This window comes from Schistocerca americana, chromosome 3 (genome assembly GCF_021461395.2).
Source record: "Schistocerca americana isolate TAMUIC-IGC-003095 chromosome 3, iqSchAmer2.1, whole genome shotgun sequence".
In the NCBI taxonomy this organism is placed as follows: domain Eukaryota; kingdom Metazoa; phylum Arthropoda; class Insecta; order Orthoptera; family Acrididae; genus Schistocerca; species Schistocerca americana.
In genome coordinates, this window is record NC_060121.1 from 641925420 (window position 1) to 641941983 (window position 16564).

Below are 16564 nucleotides of genomic sequence, written 5' to 3' on the forward strand. Positions count from 1 at the left end.
GACAGGTCCCAGCTGCCGCCCGCTCCTGTCTTGTGGGACACAGTGTGAGTCACGGCCGAGACAGGAGACTTTTACGTCGGACGGCGGCAGCCGCAGCAGCCTCTGTGAGCCGAGTTCTGCTCGGGCGGCTTTTGTCTTCCGCACGCCGCGCCGCCTGCTGCGTTCTCGCATGTAATTTGCATGCTGGGCAATGAGATTATACTCGTCCCTCTTCCTGCACCGCGCTTTTTCTTTTCGTCTGCCGCTGAAACTCCTAGCTGGCATCGTCTTGGTCTGAGACGCCGCAGCGTCAGCAGGCTAAATCTGTCCCGCTACGCTGCGCTACTGTCTCCACAAGGAACCATTTCTACACTGCCGTTCTAAGTATTACGTATATTCAGAGAAGATGGTCACCGGTTAAATATGTACAAAGCAGGTTCTGGAAAGAAAAAAACCTTAATGAAAACAACTTCCATTGCCAGCGACCAAATGGACCTAGTCTGCCGCGGAAATCGAGGAAAAATTGCTGTGGGTCGACGAATCATACAGAAGAAACTTTTTGTTCCTGTATGACATACACACTCCAAAGAAGAACCATCCACATCAGATATGCACAGACTGTGGGCCGCATGCGACCAGCCCTTCTCCGTTCCTTCTTGTGATTTTTTTTCTCCTCCCGGAAAGGAGAGAGCGTGCCCTTATAAAGCTTAGTTCTTTTGAGTCCTGTCCATCTGGCATTGGAGAAGGGGATTCCAGTTGCAAATAATAACTTGGTCTCATGGCACTTTTTTTTTTACGTCGTCACGGGTACGTGGTACTAGCAATTCTGTACGCCCCTGAACTACATGATCACTTCGACTGGTTAGAAATCGCATTGTATACCCAAACGAAGTCTATCATTTTATGTTTATGTAATGATTACTAGTGAGGAATAATGAATATTTAGTTACATGTGCATTGGTGGGAACTGCATGATTACACTTACGTCTGCGGCCGTGCTGTGAAAATGGACGTGGTGGTCCGAAACTACTCACAGCAAAGAAATGACGACGGATATTGGAAGAAAAAAAAGTTTAAAACCCAAGTTGCTGGTCCTCTCCTCCATCAGTATGTTGGAGCTTCACATATTTCCTTAGTGTTTTGCACTCTCGAATATCATATGGAAAAAATAAACCCCTAAATCTTTCTGTGAAAGCTCTGATTTCTCTTAGGCTGTCATGGTGTCATTTCGCCCTATGTAGGTGTGAGTCCACAAAATATTTTGGTATACAGAGCAGAAAGTTAGCAAATGCAATTTAGCAAAAAGATCTCACTGCAACGAAAAATGCCTTTATTTTAATGACTGGCAAGCCAACGCGATAACCATATCCTTGAAACTCTCTCACCTGTTTCGTGATAGTAAAAACAAGCCGAGTGTAGGCAACCTCTTCCATGTATTTGTTGCGCCTTTTCGTGGTATTCACCTGTTTGTGGAGTTTCTAATATCGAAAGCTGTTGTGCTTGTTGCAGTAGCCAACATCCAAATAGCAGTAGGTCTTTAGAACCAGCATGCCAAACTCATTACTGATTAAAAATTTGGCAGCAAAGACAAAGATGATTACATATCGCGATATTTGTACTGGAGGCAATACTTCAAAAATTTCTTATCAGTAGAAATCTTTCAATGAAAACGCTTTATTATAAAAATAGGAGCGAAGTTAATTTTTCTAAACTGTTTTTGATCTCAATAATTCCATGTTACATAACTGTATGCTGGCAAAGAGCATCAGCAGTCCTGCTATGTGGCAGCAAACAAATACACCCTTATGGACTGTTATCCCGTCTTCATAAATATCGACTGACTTTACGTGTTCTAATAAAATTGAAATGCTGCAGAAATTATTCTTTTAGTCACGTAGAGCTTGCCAGTGTGTAACGTAACACTTCTGAGTCTCAGTTCTAATCTTCCTTATGTGAAACAAATGATGACTTGGATAGTAAAAGAAAATCTTAAAATAATAAGTCAAGACCGCAGTTAAACTCAAAAAGACAACATCAGCAAAAGAACCAGGCTCGACTTTAACAGTGAGATAATTAATGATATAGCGGCAAGATCGTTCGGTCAGATAAAGCTCGAAACAATTCGGAAAGAAACTCCGTAATAGCTGCTTAGAAGAAGAGAAAAATTCTAAAGATTAGGATATCCAGAAATGTTGATTGTAAATAAGAAATGCCGTAATATTTAAATATTTCTGCTATCGTCGTAGCGTATTTATTACTTAAAACAATACATTACTAGAATGGCGCGAGTGTGCGCTTGTGTATGTGTGTATTAGACTCAAGACAACGGAACAAGATGAGTGCGCTAATGAACATTCGATAATTTTAGTTGATCGTATAAGAAATTGAGAAGTACGTAGATATAAATGTGACACGAAGAGCGTCGCATTAATAAATCAATTATTTGGGAGATAAAACGAAGCGGATGAGTGCTTATTTAATTAGTGTTCTGTATCTCAGTCAGTAAAAACGGAATCCTTATAGGATCATATTGCTATCCATCTGTCTGTTTGTCTGTCCGACTGTTAAAGACCTTTTCTCTCAGGAATTAGTAGACGTATCAAGTTGAAATTTTTCCCGTACTAATGTCTACAATCCTTTGGCGGTGTAAAAAAGTTAAGCTCGTAAGTGAATGCAATCAGAGGACATGTAGAACCATGGAATTTGGCAGTAAGAATGGTTTTATAGTACAAGTAAAGGAAAAAAATTAGACAATTGTTAATTTGTAATTCTATCACACGAAATGAATATTTATGTTGCCGTTTGTTTTCCGACTTCAAAATTGAAATTGAAAGATTCTCGAAAGTCTTGGAATCCCTGGGACCGATACCTTACCGGTATCAATGTCGACAGCAGGCAAAAATTGTCGAGATCTTCGATTCCCGGAATGGATGAACTATCTGTATGCATAACCGGGATGGGTGAACTGTCTGTATACATAATTAAGTTTGTATAGAACCTTCAGTGCACGATATCTACTCGCACCTGGCCATTTTTATAATTATATGGAAATGCAATATTGTCCACGAACATGGCCAAGCAGAACTTAGTCTGTTTTCTGAATGGCGAGACATGTACCTTTTTGTTCTGCTAGATGTAAAGAGTTTCACAGACCTGTTGCCAACAACAGGTGTCGTCGCAGGAAGTAGTAAAGCCACTGCTGCTGGCTATTATCTCGCGACGTCGGCGTGCGGCGAAGGCCAGGGTGTGGTGAGCGAACTCCGTTCTGTAGAGAGACGAGAAATTGTCTGTGCAGCCATCGCAGACAGGGAACTTACCGCCCCCAGGGCCTACTGTTCTACGTACGATTCGTAGGTTATGCTTCATAGCAGAGCATAAAATTGAGTTGCTTTGTGTCTGCTTTATCAAAGATAAAATTCGCTGAAAACGTTGCTATTCGCCATGAAAATGAAGAAGAATTACAGGACCTGTTGGATGGAATCAACAGTCTTACAAAATATAGATTAAGAGTAAACTGAAGAAAGACGAAAGCAGTAGGGAGTAGCAGAAATGCGACTAACAATAAACTCCAATCAAAACTGGTGACCACAAAGCAGACGAAATTAAGGAATTCTGCTACACTGGAAGCGCGTGATAGGCGAAGCAAAGTGGATACGAACACTGGAATAGCAGAGTTAAAAAAATGGCTCTGAGCACTATGGGACTTAACTTCTGAGGTCAGTGGTCCCCTAGAACTACTTAAACCTAACTAACCTAAGGACATCACACATATCCATGCCCGAGGGAGGATTCGAACCTAACGTAGGCCCTAATCTGAGGAAGAAATTTCTGAGAATGCTCGTTTGGAGCACAGCGTTGTATGGTTGTGAAACATGGACTGTGGGAAAACTGGAGCAAAAGAGAAGCGAAGCATATGAGATGCGTTGTTATAGAAGAATGTTGAAAATTAGGTGGACTGATAAGGTAACAGAGTCGGCGTAGAAAGGAACAACTGAAAAACACTGACATGTGGTGGAACATCACCACTAATTTGGTGCTAGAGGGAACGTCAGAGGGTAAAAACTGTAGGGGAAGACAGAGATTGGAGTACATCCAACAAATAATTGAGGGCGTAGGTTGCTATTCTAAGACGGAGAGGACGGCTCTGAAGAGAAGTTCGTGGCGGGTCGCATCAAACTAGTTAGAAGACTGATGACTCAATAATAATAATAATTCGCTAGTCACTTGTATGTTGATGATATTCGTTATAGTTTTGTGCCTTAGCACTCCATTGGTAACGGTGTAATTAAGATACGGGTATACTTTGTTGTAATTGGATACAAACAACTGTTGCCCAAATACCGAACGTTTCGCGGTAATCTTTTTTAGCAATGTTTGCAGTTTTACTCTGAGGATGTATTCAGAGTGTCATACTGTAAGAAGTAAAGTTTATAACGATAACTTAAAAAACCTCTCACTGAGAGCGGGTAGTGCTACCGACATATAGCTATCCAAAGACACATGATTTCCATCGAAGAATTACATTCAGAGCACTTCCTCTACATTGTGTTTTCCTCCTCCTCTTCCTTCTACTTATTCTTCTTCTGGTACTACTACCATTACTACTAATACTAGGGCCAGAGAATGTAAATCAAATTTCTGTTTCGTGCTTATGGCGCGACTTGCCATGAGTTCCTAGGAAACCATTCGCAATAGCAGCATTCCGCTGCAGCTACGAAATTTGACAGTTTGCGGGAAATGACTCTTTATTGACAATATACAGTGAAAACAATTGCTCTTTCGTTCGAATTCGTTTCACATTGCCTGTCAAAGAAAATGATAGCCCACTGATCTATTTCGCTAAAAAGCATTAATTCAGGGCTACAAATTATTAACAGAAAGCAAAAATGATACGAAATTTTAGTTTGTTTTTAAGCCTATACACACTGTTCTGCAACCTCGTAACATGAAATCCTTTTTTAAAAAACTGGCCAAGTGCGACAAGGACTTACGCTCGTGTGAGTACCGTACAAACTTAATTGTGCATGCAGATAGTTCATTCACCCTGGGAATCGAGAAACTCGATGATTTTTACCTGTTACAGATTTCGACACTGGCAAGATATTTATGCAAGGAATTTCGAGACTGTTTTAATTGTAAGTTTTAAGTTTTGATTTTTTGTGTAATTTCGTGTTTGCTTTTGTGGTTAATGATAAGAATGGGTCTTAACAGGACAGGCAGTCGGATAAGAAGTATAATTAGAAACTAACAATTTTCTGATTTTTTTTTTTTTTGTTTACTTGTACTCTGAAAGCTTACTTCCAGCCAAATATCGTTATTCTAGGTGAACAGGAAGTAACCTATAGGTTTTTATAAGTGAGTTTGCTAGTATATAAATATGTGACACAACTGACCGTATCTTTTGACTGCATTGACTTAGAAGCTTACTTGTTGTAAATTGCCAAAGAGCTGTAGACCTTAGTATGTGACGTAAATTTCAACTCGATAAGGGTACCAGTTCCTGAGGAAAAGGGATTTTAACAGTCGGACGGACAGACAGATGGACAACAAAGTTCCTTTTTTACCGATTGAGGTACGGAATTCTAAAAGCAGTTATTTTCACCCAAAACACCCACGAGAAACATTAAAATTGCGTGAGATCTTCCCCCTTTCGTAGCAACCCATAAACCTTTTATTACGAGTGAGAAATCAATGTTAGAGGAATAGTTCAGATGGCTCTGAGCACTATGGGACTTAAAATCTGAGGTCATCAGTCCCCTAGAAGTCAGAACTACTTAAACCTAACTAACCTAAGGACATCACACACATCCATGCTCCAGGTAGGATTCGAACCTGCGACCGTATCGGTCTCGCGGTTCCGGACTGAAGTGCCTATAACCTCTCGGCCACACCGGCCGGCAGGCGAATAGTGTCAATAAGTTATTATGGTTTCAGATGATATGCTGTAATCTAAAAGTTGTACACACAATACTAGATAAATATGTGAATTGGTGTACTTCGAAACGCACACAAATCTTTGACTGAAGACTGTTGACTGAATACCGGTGCCCCTTTTCTTTATGTTTCCATTTGTTTAATATCAACTGTAGCAAGTGGATTAGGTACGTTTTATCGTATACCTGTACTGAGTAGCGGCGCAGAAGAGTCAGTGATTCGTTTTTAATAACCTCAAGTGTACTTTAGTGGCACTCGGTGATACTTTTTTGAAGTGGTCTTTAGCAGATGAACTGCATTACCATTGCTGGATTACCAAATAAAATAAATATAGGGTGCTACGTAAAAAATGCGCTCTGTTGTTTATTAATGCATAACGAAGAAAGTTAAGAAATAAGCAGTCTTGATGGTTAATGTCTCTTTCGTAGTTAAACAAAATTTCCTTGATTTTTTTTTTAATTTTTTTTATTTTTTTTGCTTCTGTACAGATAGTTAAAATGGGACACCCTGTATGATTTTGTGTGTGTGTGTGTGTTTGTATGTGTTGGACGATGGTGCAACAGCATGCATTGTGGATGTTGTCGGCAGGTGGCAGACCGGCGTAGGCGTGGACGGCGCGGCAGGTTGGCAGCGCTAGTGCGCGTGCGCGCAGAGGGGGCGTGTCGCGAGTTGTGCTGTGGCGGCTCGTCTGCCCCGCGGCTTCAGCAGCGGCCGGCGGTCGCCCGCGGCGCTTCTGGACGCTCCACGGAAGGACACCCGCGCTCGCCAAAAAGGTACCGTAGCCCACAGCACGTCCAAATTGTTCACTGAGTGCTGTTCCGCAGGCGCGTGCACCGTTCCACTTGCAGTATTTCCCCGCGCCTTGTCACAGCAACAGTTCCAAACTTCGGGATTTTCCTTTTTGCCCCCACCGCAGGCGAGAGGGCTGACTTTTTACGCGAGTACCTTCTGTATTACTACTGGCGTCCATTATTGTTTATTCCAAGTCTGTGCTCTCGAGAAATGATGAATTTGCCTTTAATTTCTGTGTTCCCGCTGTTTGTAATAATTATTACAATTTAATCTTATTAAAATATTCCGAGCTGTTATACCGTAGTAGAATGAATTTCTTGGAGAAACCCAACGTTTCGGCCCATTCCCGGTGGGTATTATCAAGGGGGGGGGAGGGAGGTTGTAGCTCCTCGGAAGCTGCGCTGCACATCCTATGCTCGCTATTTGTCAGTCCGTCACTAGCAAGCCAGGGTTTGTTCGGTTTCATTGAGAGATTTATCCCATTACCGATATGTGTGGTGTTGGAGTTCATTTCTAATGTATCTGCTTGGTTTGTCCATTCATCGTTGGACTCGAACCTCCGCCGGGACCAGCCGCACAGCCCATGACTGCAGCGGCTCAGACCGCTCGGCTAATCCCGTACGGCCACGAAAGGTTCCTGTGCGATGTCGTCTTTACGTTGCATGTGTCGGTCGGGTCAAAACAGTAGTTGTGAGTGCATTATGTCATAGCGAAGTGAATTCGAATGCGGACAACGTTTTGCTGCTCGTATGGTGGGTGCTTCCGTAACCAAGGGAGGCGAAGTGTTTGGTGTTTCAAGAGGCGTCTATCGAAGGTTCATACCGCTTACAGGGAAAGCGATAAAACGTCATCCGATAAGTTGCAAAGCGGACAAATGTGTGTGTTGAGAGGTCGTTTGAAGAGGATGGTGACGAAAATAAGAGAATGGCACATGAAAAAGTCATCGCAGAACTGAAGTCGCACTCGCGAACCCTGTCAGCACGAAAACAACACTAAGGGTGCTTCGTAAGAGACTGTTGCAGGTCTGGCTGGAATGACAGACCACTCATCAGTGATGCCAATGATCGAAATTAGGAAACATCGTACTGAAGCCTTAAACAAGGACTGTGGAGCAATAGAAGAATGCCATTTGGTCTGATGAGTCTGGAGACTGACACCTCCGGCGGAAGACTGCGCATTTGTAGGATTGTCAACTGATGATCGAGCTTACGCCCCAAAATTGAAAAATGGCGGGGTTTCGGTGACGATTTGGACAGCCGTATCATGGTATTCTGTAGGTCCTTGGCCAGTCTACGAGGTCGCATTACTGCCAAGGAGTGTGTGACTATTTTGGCAGATCAGATCCGTCCCGTGGTGAAATGTTTGTTCCCCAGTGGTGATACCGTGTTCGAAAGACTGACAGGGCCCCTGTTCGCGCAACTTACGTCATCCAGGACTGGTTTTGTGAACACGAGAATGAATTATTGTATCTCTCCTGCCCACCAGTCACCGGATCTCAATGTTATTGAGCCTTTGTGGTCTAACTTGGAGAGAAGGGTACGTGATCGCTATCCACCTCCGTCATCGTTAGTTGAGCTTGCCACTATTTCGCAGGAAGTTGTATGAGATTTCCTTGAATACCATATTGGATCTGTATTTATCCATTCCAAGATGGCTAGAAGCTGATTTGAATGCTAACGGTTTTCCTACACCGTATCGGAGATGGTAGTGTGTTATGTTTTTTGGTGTTTTCATATTTTTTCCAGCCCCGGTGCTACACTACTACTAGTAACAATAATACGCCCGATGTTTGCCATTAGGAATTCGATTTGCGTGGAGCGCATGCGCGTAAGGAACGTTTCTCTTTCCGTACATGCTCTCTAGCAACGGACATTTCCAGCAAGACTTTAAAATTCTGGCGGAAGATTGTCTTAGGAGAGCACGATCGTTGAGGTTGTTGTCATACTACTCTCTTTGATGATATCTGTGAGGCTTTGTACAACTTGGTCGATCTTCAAACCTTGCCGGATGTATTGGCACGTCATCTTTTGAAAGAACTAAAATAGCCGACGATTCGGTCGTGTGGCAGCGGCTTTCCTCAGGGCATAGACTAATTAGACGTTGAAGTAGGCACTGCAACAGGGCCAAAACGCCCAATATTTCAGAATTTCATCAGTTTACTACAAGATTACGGGATAGTACACTTACAAGGATTTTGATGAGACTAACGCTGGCAGCGGAAGTCAAAAAATTTAGAGGTCGGTCAATATTTGCCTTAGTTTGCTACTTCAGCGGCTGGTGCTGTCTTGTTTGAAAAAGATATGTTGAATCGCTTCCATTTCGTGCGGAAGGTTTTCATTTTTGTAGCTGCTTGCAGATGAGAGGTTTTGTCCCCCAGTGCAAAGATAACAGGATCGTGGTCAGATTCTGGATCGTCTATGACTGATCGTTCAGACTCCAAGGGAATATTTTTGAGTAAGAATATATCCTGCACTTTTACATCTACATTTGTACTCCGGAAATCAGTGTGAGTCGTACAGCAGTGAGTACTTTCCATTATTGCACGTATTAAGTGCCCCCCCCCCCCCCCCCCCCCATTCGCGCATGGAGCGCTGGAAGACCGGTTGCTGCGAGTGCCTGTAATTAGTCTAAGCTTGTGTTCTCGAACGCAATAGAAGTGGTGCGAAAGTAGAGGGTTCCACTTTGTAAGCAAGCTTTCACGATACAATGTGGTAGTTAACTTCTTTCAACGTTTCAGTGACACTCTCCAGCGGGTCGAAAAAAACTTGGGAACATTCGTGCTACCCTTCTCTGTGTACGTTCACTATCCTTTGATAGTCCTATTTGGTATCGATCCCACACGGTTGAGCTATTTTGGAAGATAGATCGGAGAAGAACTGTTTTGTAACCAATCTTGTTTGTAGATGTACTACATTTTCCCCTATCCTACCTAGCGGACTTGTAGTACACCACCTGCTTTACCTGCGACTAAGTCCTTGTCATTTCTTTCCGTATCCCCATAAACTGTAACACGTGAGTATTTTTTCATCAGTTGACCGATTTCATTTGTGACTCGTTGGTACTGTAGTCATAGGGCACTACGAGTACATTCTTACTTATTGTGAAGTGCAGAATGTTACTGTCGTATTAAATTGTTACGACGAAAATGAGTGGAGACAATCCGTACCGAAACCATTCAACACTATTTCCATAACTTCTACACTAAGACCGAACCTTCATCCAAACCACAGGTAACATTTCAGTCGACCCTACGTACCAGTTCTGATTCTGAATCGCCAATTCAGCATGTAAATTATTTCGTCCCTATATCCTACAAATTCACAAGGAAGTAACTAGCAGTACAGTGAAACCTTCATTACGTAGACACCCGGCTGTGCTGGACAGACACCGAAACGTAGTGGGTCTTACACTCATTGGATGTAGATGACGTGGATATACAGGATGTAGTATAATGAACAGAGGAAACTAACATCGATGTGAAAATATACGACAGCACAAGCAAAAACGTTATGGTAAACATGGGTCCACTAGCGAGCTGTTTGCGATATAATTGCGGATTTGTGGTTACTTAGCTATCAAACATGGTTTTTCTTAACATAAAATTATTCCCAAGGAATTACATTTTCCTGGAGATATATGAGTCTCAGCTTTATCTTCGATAAGGATAGAAGCCGAGGTAATGAATTAAAATTTGTGCCAAGGCCGGAACTAGGGTCTCCTGTTTACTAGGCAGATTTACTAACTACTACACCACCGTGGCATTGTGGCTGCCAAGACTGCACAGACTACCCTAGTCCAAATATATTCTTCTCGGTTAAGTCCCCAATCAGTTGGGCTCAAATTTAGCTTACACAAACATCCGCTTCATGAGTGACAATGTCAGGAAGATTTCTCATAGAATGTATGGTTAGGGATTCTAGATGGCACCTCGCTAGACCACACATCCTTCCAAGCAAACTTGAAAAACGATGATGCTTTTGATTTCTGCAGTGGAGTCGTCCGGGAAAGCTTGAGGATATTCCACTTGCCGGAAGTTGGGGAATATTGTACATATATGATTGAGCTCCGACACATTTTGCAACCGATGTAAGAAAACATTTAACGGTACAGTACGGCATACACTATGTGATCAAAAATATCCGGACACCTGGCAGAAAATGACTTACAAGTTCGTGGCGCCCTCCATCGGTAATGCTGGAATTCAATATGGTGTTGCCCCACCCTTAGCCTTGATGTAGCTTCCACTCTCGCGGGCATACGTTCAATCAGGTGCTGGAAGGTTTCTGGGGAATGGCAGCCCGTTCTTCACGGGGTGCTGCACTGAACAGAGGTATCGATGTCGTTCGGTGAGGCCTGTCACACAGTCGGCGTTCTAAATATTCCAAAGGTGTTCTATAGGATTAAGGTCAGGACTCTGTGCAGGCCAATCCATTACAGGGATGTTATTGTCGTGTAACCACTCCGCCACAGGCCGTGCACTATGAAGTGTTGGAAGATGCAATCGTCATCCTCAAATTTCTCTTCAGCAGTGGAAAGCAAGAAGGTGCTTTAAACATCAATATAGGACTGTGCTGGGGTAGTGCCACGCAGAATAACAAGGGGTGCAAACCCCCTCCATGAAAAACACGTCCACACCGTAACACCACCGCCTCCGAATTTTACTGTTGGCACTACACACGCTGGCAGATGACGTTCACCGGGCATTCGCCATACCCACAGCCTGCCATCGGATCGGCACATTGTGTACCGTGATTTGTCACTCCACACAACGTTTTTTCACTGTTCAATCGTCCAATGTTTACGCTCCTTTCACCAAGCGAGATGTCGTTTTGCATTTACCGGCGTGATGTGTGGCTTATGAGCAGCCGCTCTCGACCATGAAATCCAAGTTTGCTCACCTCCCGCCTAACTGTCATAGTACATGCAGTAGATCCTGATGCAGTTTGGAATTCCTGTGTGATGATCTGGATAGATGTCTGCCTATTACACATTACGACCCTTTTCAACTGTCGGCGGCCTCTGTCAGTTAGCAGACGAGGTCAGCCTGTACACTTTTGTGCTGTACGTGTCCCTTCACGTTTCCACTTCACTGTCGCATCGGAAACAGTGGACCTAGGGATGTTTAGGAGTGTGGAAATCTCGCGTACAGACGCTTGACACATGTGACAACCTATCACCTGACGACGTTCCAAGTCCGTGTGTTCCGCGGAGCGCCCCATTCTGCTCTCTCACGATGTCTAATGACTACTGAGGTCGCTGATATGGAGTACCTGGCAGTATGTGGCAGCACAATGCACCTAATATGAAAAACGTACGTTTTTGGGGGTGTCTGGATACATTTGATCACATAGTGTAATATGGATAGATAGAGCGGGCTGCACCTTAGTCTCCAGTATCCACTGACCTCATACCTTGGATTCTTCTGTCTACGGTCACATCAAAAGTGATGTGTAAACACTCACGTAGATAAGGCGGGCGAGCTGGAGCAGCAAATTGTACTGTCTTGTCAGATTTAGGAGGAGATACGAGAGTGTTCGAAAGAGCTGATTACTCACTACAGAGAAAAGACTAGTATTGCATCGGAATGCGAAAGCGACACGTAATGTATCCTTCTACTGACAAGAGTGTGCAGTTGATTTTTAAAATGAAACCTTCTGACGTACTACCTCATTCCTTGTGGAGGTAGGCCATGGGTGAAATTTGAGTCTAAATGTAAAGTACTTGTTTTCTTTTCCGGGATTAGGCTATTAGCATGTTGCGACCTCATTTTTCCTACATTATCTTCATGGATCACCTAACATCTCTCCTTCGGTAGGACGTTTGGGTATTCAAATGGGAATCCGTGGAGGGAAGGCGACTTTCTTTTCGAGGATCATCAACGAGAAAATGTAGAAAACCGGCATTTGAAGGTGACTACAGAACGACTGTACTGCCGCCAACGTACATTTCGCGTAAGGATCACAAAGACAAGAGAAACTAGGGCACGTGCAGAGGTATATAGACAGTCGTTTTTCCATCGCTGTATTTGCGAATAGAACTGGAAAGGAAATAGTAATCGTGCAGGTTGCCCTCCGCCACTTACCACGCGATGGCTTGTGGAATATGTATGTAGATGCAGATAGACGTTACGTTAGGGCAAGCTTGGAAATCTTATTTCCCTCCATTCTAAAAATGTAGGTTCCATATTTCCCTTGCTTTGGGAAATTCTGTCATTCGACCAGAATATATTGAACTGCTGCTTTATCCTTTGATTGAATTTTCTGTCTTTTAGGGAGGATATTTTCACTGATATGAGGAACAGCATTTCAGACGATTGTATTTTTTTCCATAATTTTTTTATTCATACACGCTCCCGCAGATGAATGTTGGCACAGCCCTAGTCTTATAAAATTTCAGTCTCGTCTCTCACCTTACCCTTCATTGTTCGCCGAATTGTTCCACATATATTGGAATCGATGGAACATTATCTTCACTGAGTAGTCATCGTTAAAAGATAAACCGTAAGAGAGACAAGTGAAGCTTCAAATTTATTGTGTAGCTTGGTGTAAATTATTATCTTCACTCTGATTGGGTTTTTTTCCTTCCCGTGCGATAAGTTTTATTTTTGTTCTAGATATGTGAAAATTGTAACTTTTATAAAAGATATTGGGCATAAGTAATTTCAGAAGCTTATATTCGTCCTATGGGATGAATGGATCATCTGCAAAAAGATAGTATTTATGTGCATGTAGTTATTCAATTTTATTCTGGGGTGCACATTTGCTTCCAGTTTATAATTACTACGTATATACCAGACGGCTCATTTTCTCTGGTGTTTCGACAGATATTTGCAGTTTATTTTTTGCAGTATGTAGATGGAGTCGGCCCAAAGAAATAGTGCTGATCGTATCTTTCATGCGACGCCCAATGTCGACGGAAAGCGCCATTTTGGATCCCGTTACAAAGACAATGATTTCGAAAGCGCACTTTTACATGCCCGTTCGATAGAGCGGTCTCAAATTAGCGTAATGCGAAATTCGTCTTCTCACTATGTTTTATCAGGGGCAGTAAACCAAGAAGAACCGGCTGCTGTCGCCTTGTGGCAGCTCTGCTCAGTCGTTGCTGCAGTACTTGTTACTGTTAGTACATGTCGATAAAATAAATATCGCATTAGTCTAATTTGAGGTCGCTCTATGGAATGGTCACGTAAAAATTGCCCTTCAAAAACCGTTGGAAACGCTTTCCGTCGACACTGAGTCTCGCATGCAAGACGTGATGAGCAATATTTATTTGGAATGACTCCAGCTACACACTGTAAAACGAAAAATTTCCTCCTTTAACTTATGCGCCAGATCTGAAGCAATTTTTACCTTTACTTGGAAAACCTGAGTGAAATGTTAGGATAATCCATAGTGACGCAACCCCTGCGTGAGAAGCTAATCTTGACAGAAAAGTCTCATTCGTCCAGACATTAGAAGAGTGTCCGCTCGGATTTTACATCTGAAATGCGTTTCTACGAAGTATTAAAATATTTCCTGTTGAAATCAGTTGCGGCTCGAAGCCACACACACGTTCGCGGTAACTCGCCATATTTCCTGAATGTCTTTGCTTCTAGTGTCGCATATTTCGCCCGTGACAGTTTTCGCTGTCAACTGAGGTAGACCCCGCAGAAACTAAACAGGAACACGCGACACGTATCCCTTCAGCAGAGGGTGTGGCGCGGGTGGGACGCGAGTGCTGAGTGCGCTGTGGAGTGTGGAGGCTGCTGACCTTGCCGGCTAAATGAGAACGCGCCTCAATCGGCTGGAAAACCAAGCCTGCTGGGCCCGCTGCGCTGCGGCGTCCCCAGATTCCACCTCCCAATTACGTCGCTGTTTGTGCTCCGCCGAGCCCGTGATGGGATTCAAATGTTCACTTATTGCCAGTAATTATAGCAAGCCACCGCGGCGATCGCGCGGAACGCAGCCCGCTAGCAAGACGCCAGCACGGTGGGTAACTGTAATGCGGCCGGCTCGAGACTCCGTCTCAGGGGTACGACGGTCTGGCCGCATGGAGCGGGGTGCGGGAAGGTGTGGGTGCTGGCACAGGGAGCTCAACCATGCGTGGAGTTCTACCTAGTCTGTGCGCCAGGGCCCAGGCTTTGGGCGCCACAGGTAAAATGTGTATGCAGGGTGTGTCGTAATTAGTAGCGAAAACTGACAGGGGTGAAGCAATACCATGATACGAGGCCATGCTCAAAAGTAATGGTTCCGAGATTTTTACGTGAAAATTCTTAAAGCTTTCTGAATAAAACAAGCGTTATCAACATACTGCATCTTTATTCTCCATGTCACGTACGTGCAGCCACTAAAGGGTTTCCTAATTTTTGGCATGTAACATGGCGGTGTGTAACGTAACTGTGTCGCTGCATGAGAAACAGCGTGCTGTAATCGAATTTCGAATTCGAAGAGTTCGTGTACACGTGGAACACCGTCTCCTTCAGCTTGACAGTGTCATACCACACACGAGCGCTGCCACGTCTGCAACGATACGACGCCTTGGGTTCACTGTCATCCATCGTCCTCCATCCAGCCCCGATTTGGCCCCATCCGATTTTCAGCTGTTTCCAAAACTTGAAGAACATCTTCGAGGACTTAACTGTGATCTGATGAAGCTATGCAATCAGAGGTGAGGTTGCGTCTCCGTCAGTAAAGTCAAACCTTGTACAGTGACGGTAACAGCATACTGGTCTCGCGTTGGGAGGAATGTGTTGGTCGCCAGGATAACTGTTGAGAATTAAATATATATACATGAAGAATAAAGACGTAGTATGTTAATATCGTACGTTTTATTTAAAAAGCTTTAACAGTTTTCGCTTTTTAGCACTCGCTCGTAATTCGTAAGACTGGTGTATCCGGCGCCTGAATATAGGCTGTAAAGTACTAAAATTAAACTACGTCTGAACAGGCCTAGGAAGGCCCAACGGTACCGACCGGCCGCCCTACCATCCTCTGCCTACAGGCGTCACTGGATGGGGATTGGAGGGGTATGTGATCAGCACACCGCTGAGGAAGAGAGGAACCTTGCACGTTGCCACCTCTGCACGCCGGCCGGTGTGGCCGAACAGTACTAGGCGCTCCAAAAAAAAAAATGGTTCAAATGGCTCTGAGCACTATGGGACTTAACATGTGAGGTCATCAGTCCCCTAGAACGTAGAACTACTTAAACCTAAGCGAACCTAAGGACATCACAAACACCCATCTCCTAGGCAGGATTCGAACCTGCGACCGTAGCGGTCGCGCGGTTGCAGACTGAAGCGCCTAGCCGGCCGTAGTGGCTGAGCGGTTCTAGGCGCTACAGTCTGGAACCGCGCGACCGCTACGGTCGCAGGTTCGAATCCTGCCTCGGGCATGTATGTGTGTGATGTCCTTAGGTTAGTTAGGTTTAAGTAGTTCTGTTCTAGGGGACTGTTGACCTCAGAAGTTAAGTCCCATAGTGCTCAGAATCATTTGAACCATTTTTTAAGCACCTAGTACTGTTCGGCCACACCGGCCGGCGTGCAGAGGTGGCAACGTGCAAGGTTCCTCTCTTCCTCATCGTTGCGGAGATGGCTATGCCCTATTTTTTCTCTTCCTCTGAGCGCATTCGCGCTGGGTACGCAGACACACTGCTACGGAAAGAAGAGGAATGTCTGACCAACAGTACTGGAAACGACGCAGTTTTCGGGACTGAAGCAAAAATTAGGTGAAACTGTGTTGAGAGATTGGTAATGACAACTTAGATCGTCGTGTCTGTTACTAGGTACACCTCAGGACATTTTTTCGTTGTCTGTTGCTGACAATCAGAGCCTCTTGTTTACTAATGTGCAGGCCTATTTACAATTCTTGAGCAAACGTGTTAC

General features: G+C 43.9%; 1 long non-coding RNA gene across 1 annotated transcript in view; it reads left to right on the forward strand.

Moving 5' to 3' along the window:
• The window catches only part of LOC124607421, a 1003590-nt gene that overhangs the window by 468474 nt on the left and 518552 nt on the right, over positions 1-16564 (forward strand). Inside the window, exon 2 of the long non-coding RNA XR_006978829.1 lies at positions 6502-6686. This is a non-coding gene — a long non-coding RNA (uncharacterized LOC124607421). The remainder of the gene's footprint in view (positions 1-6501; positions 6687-16564) is intronic.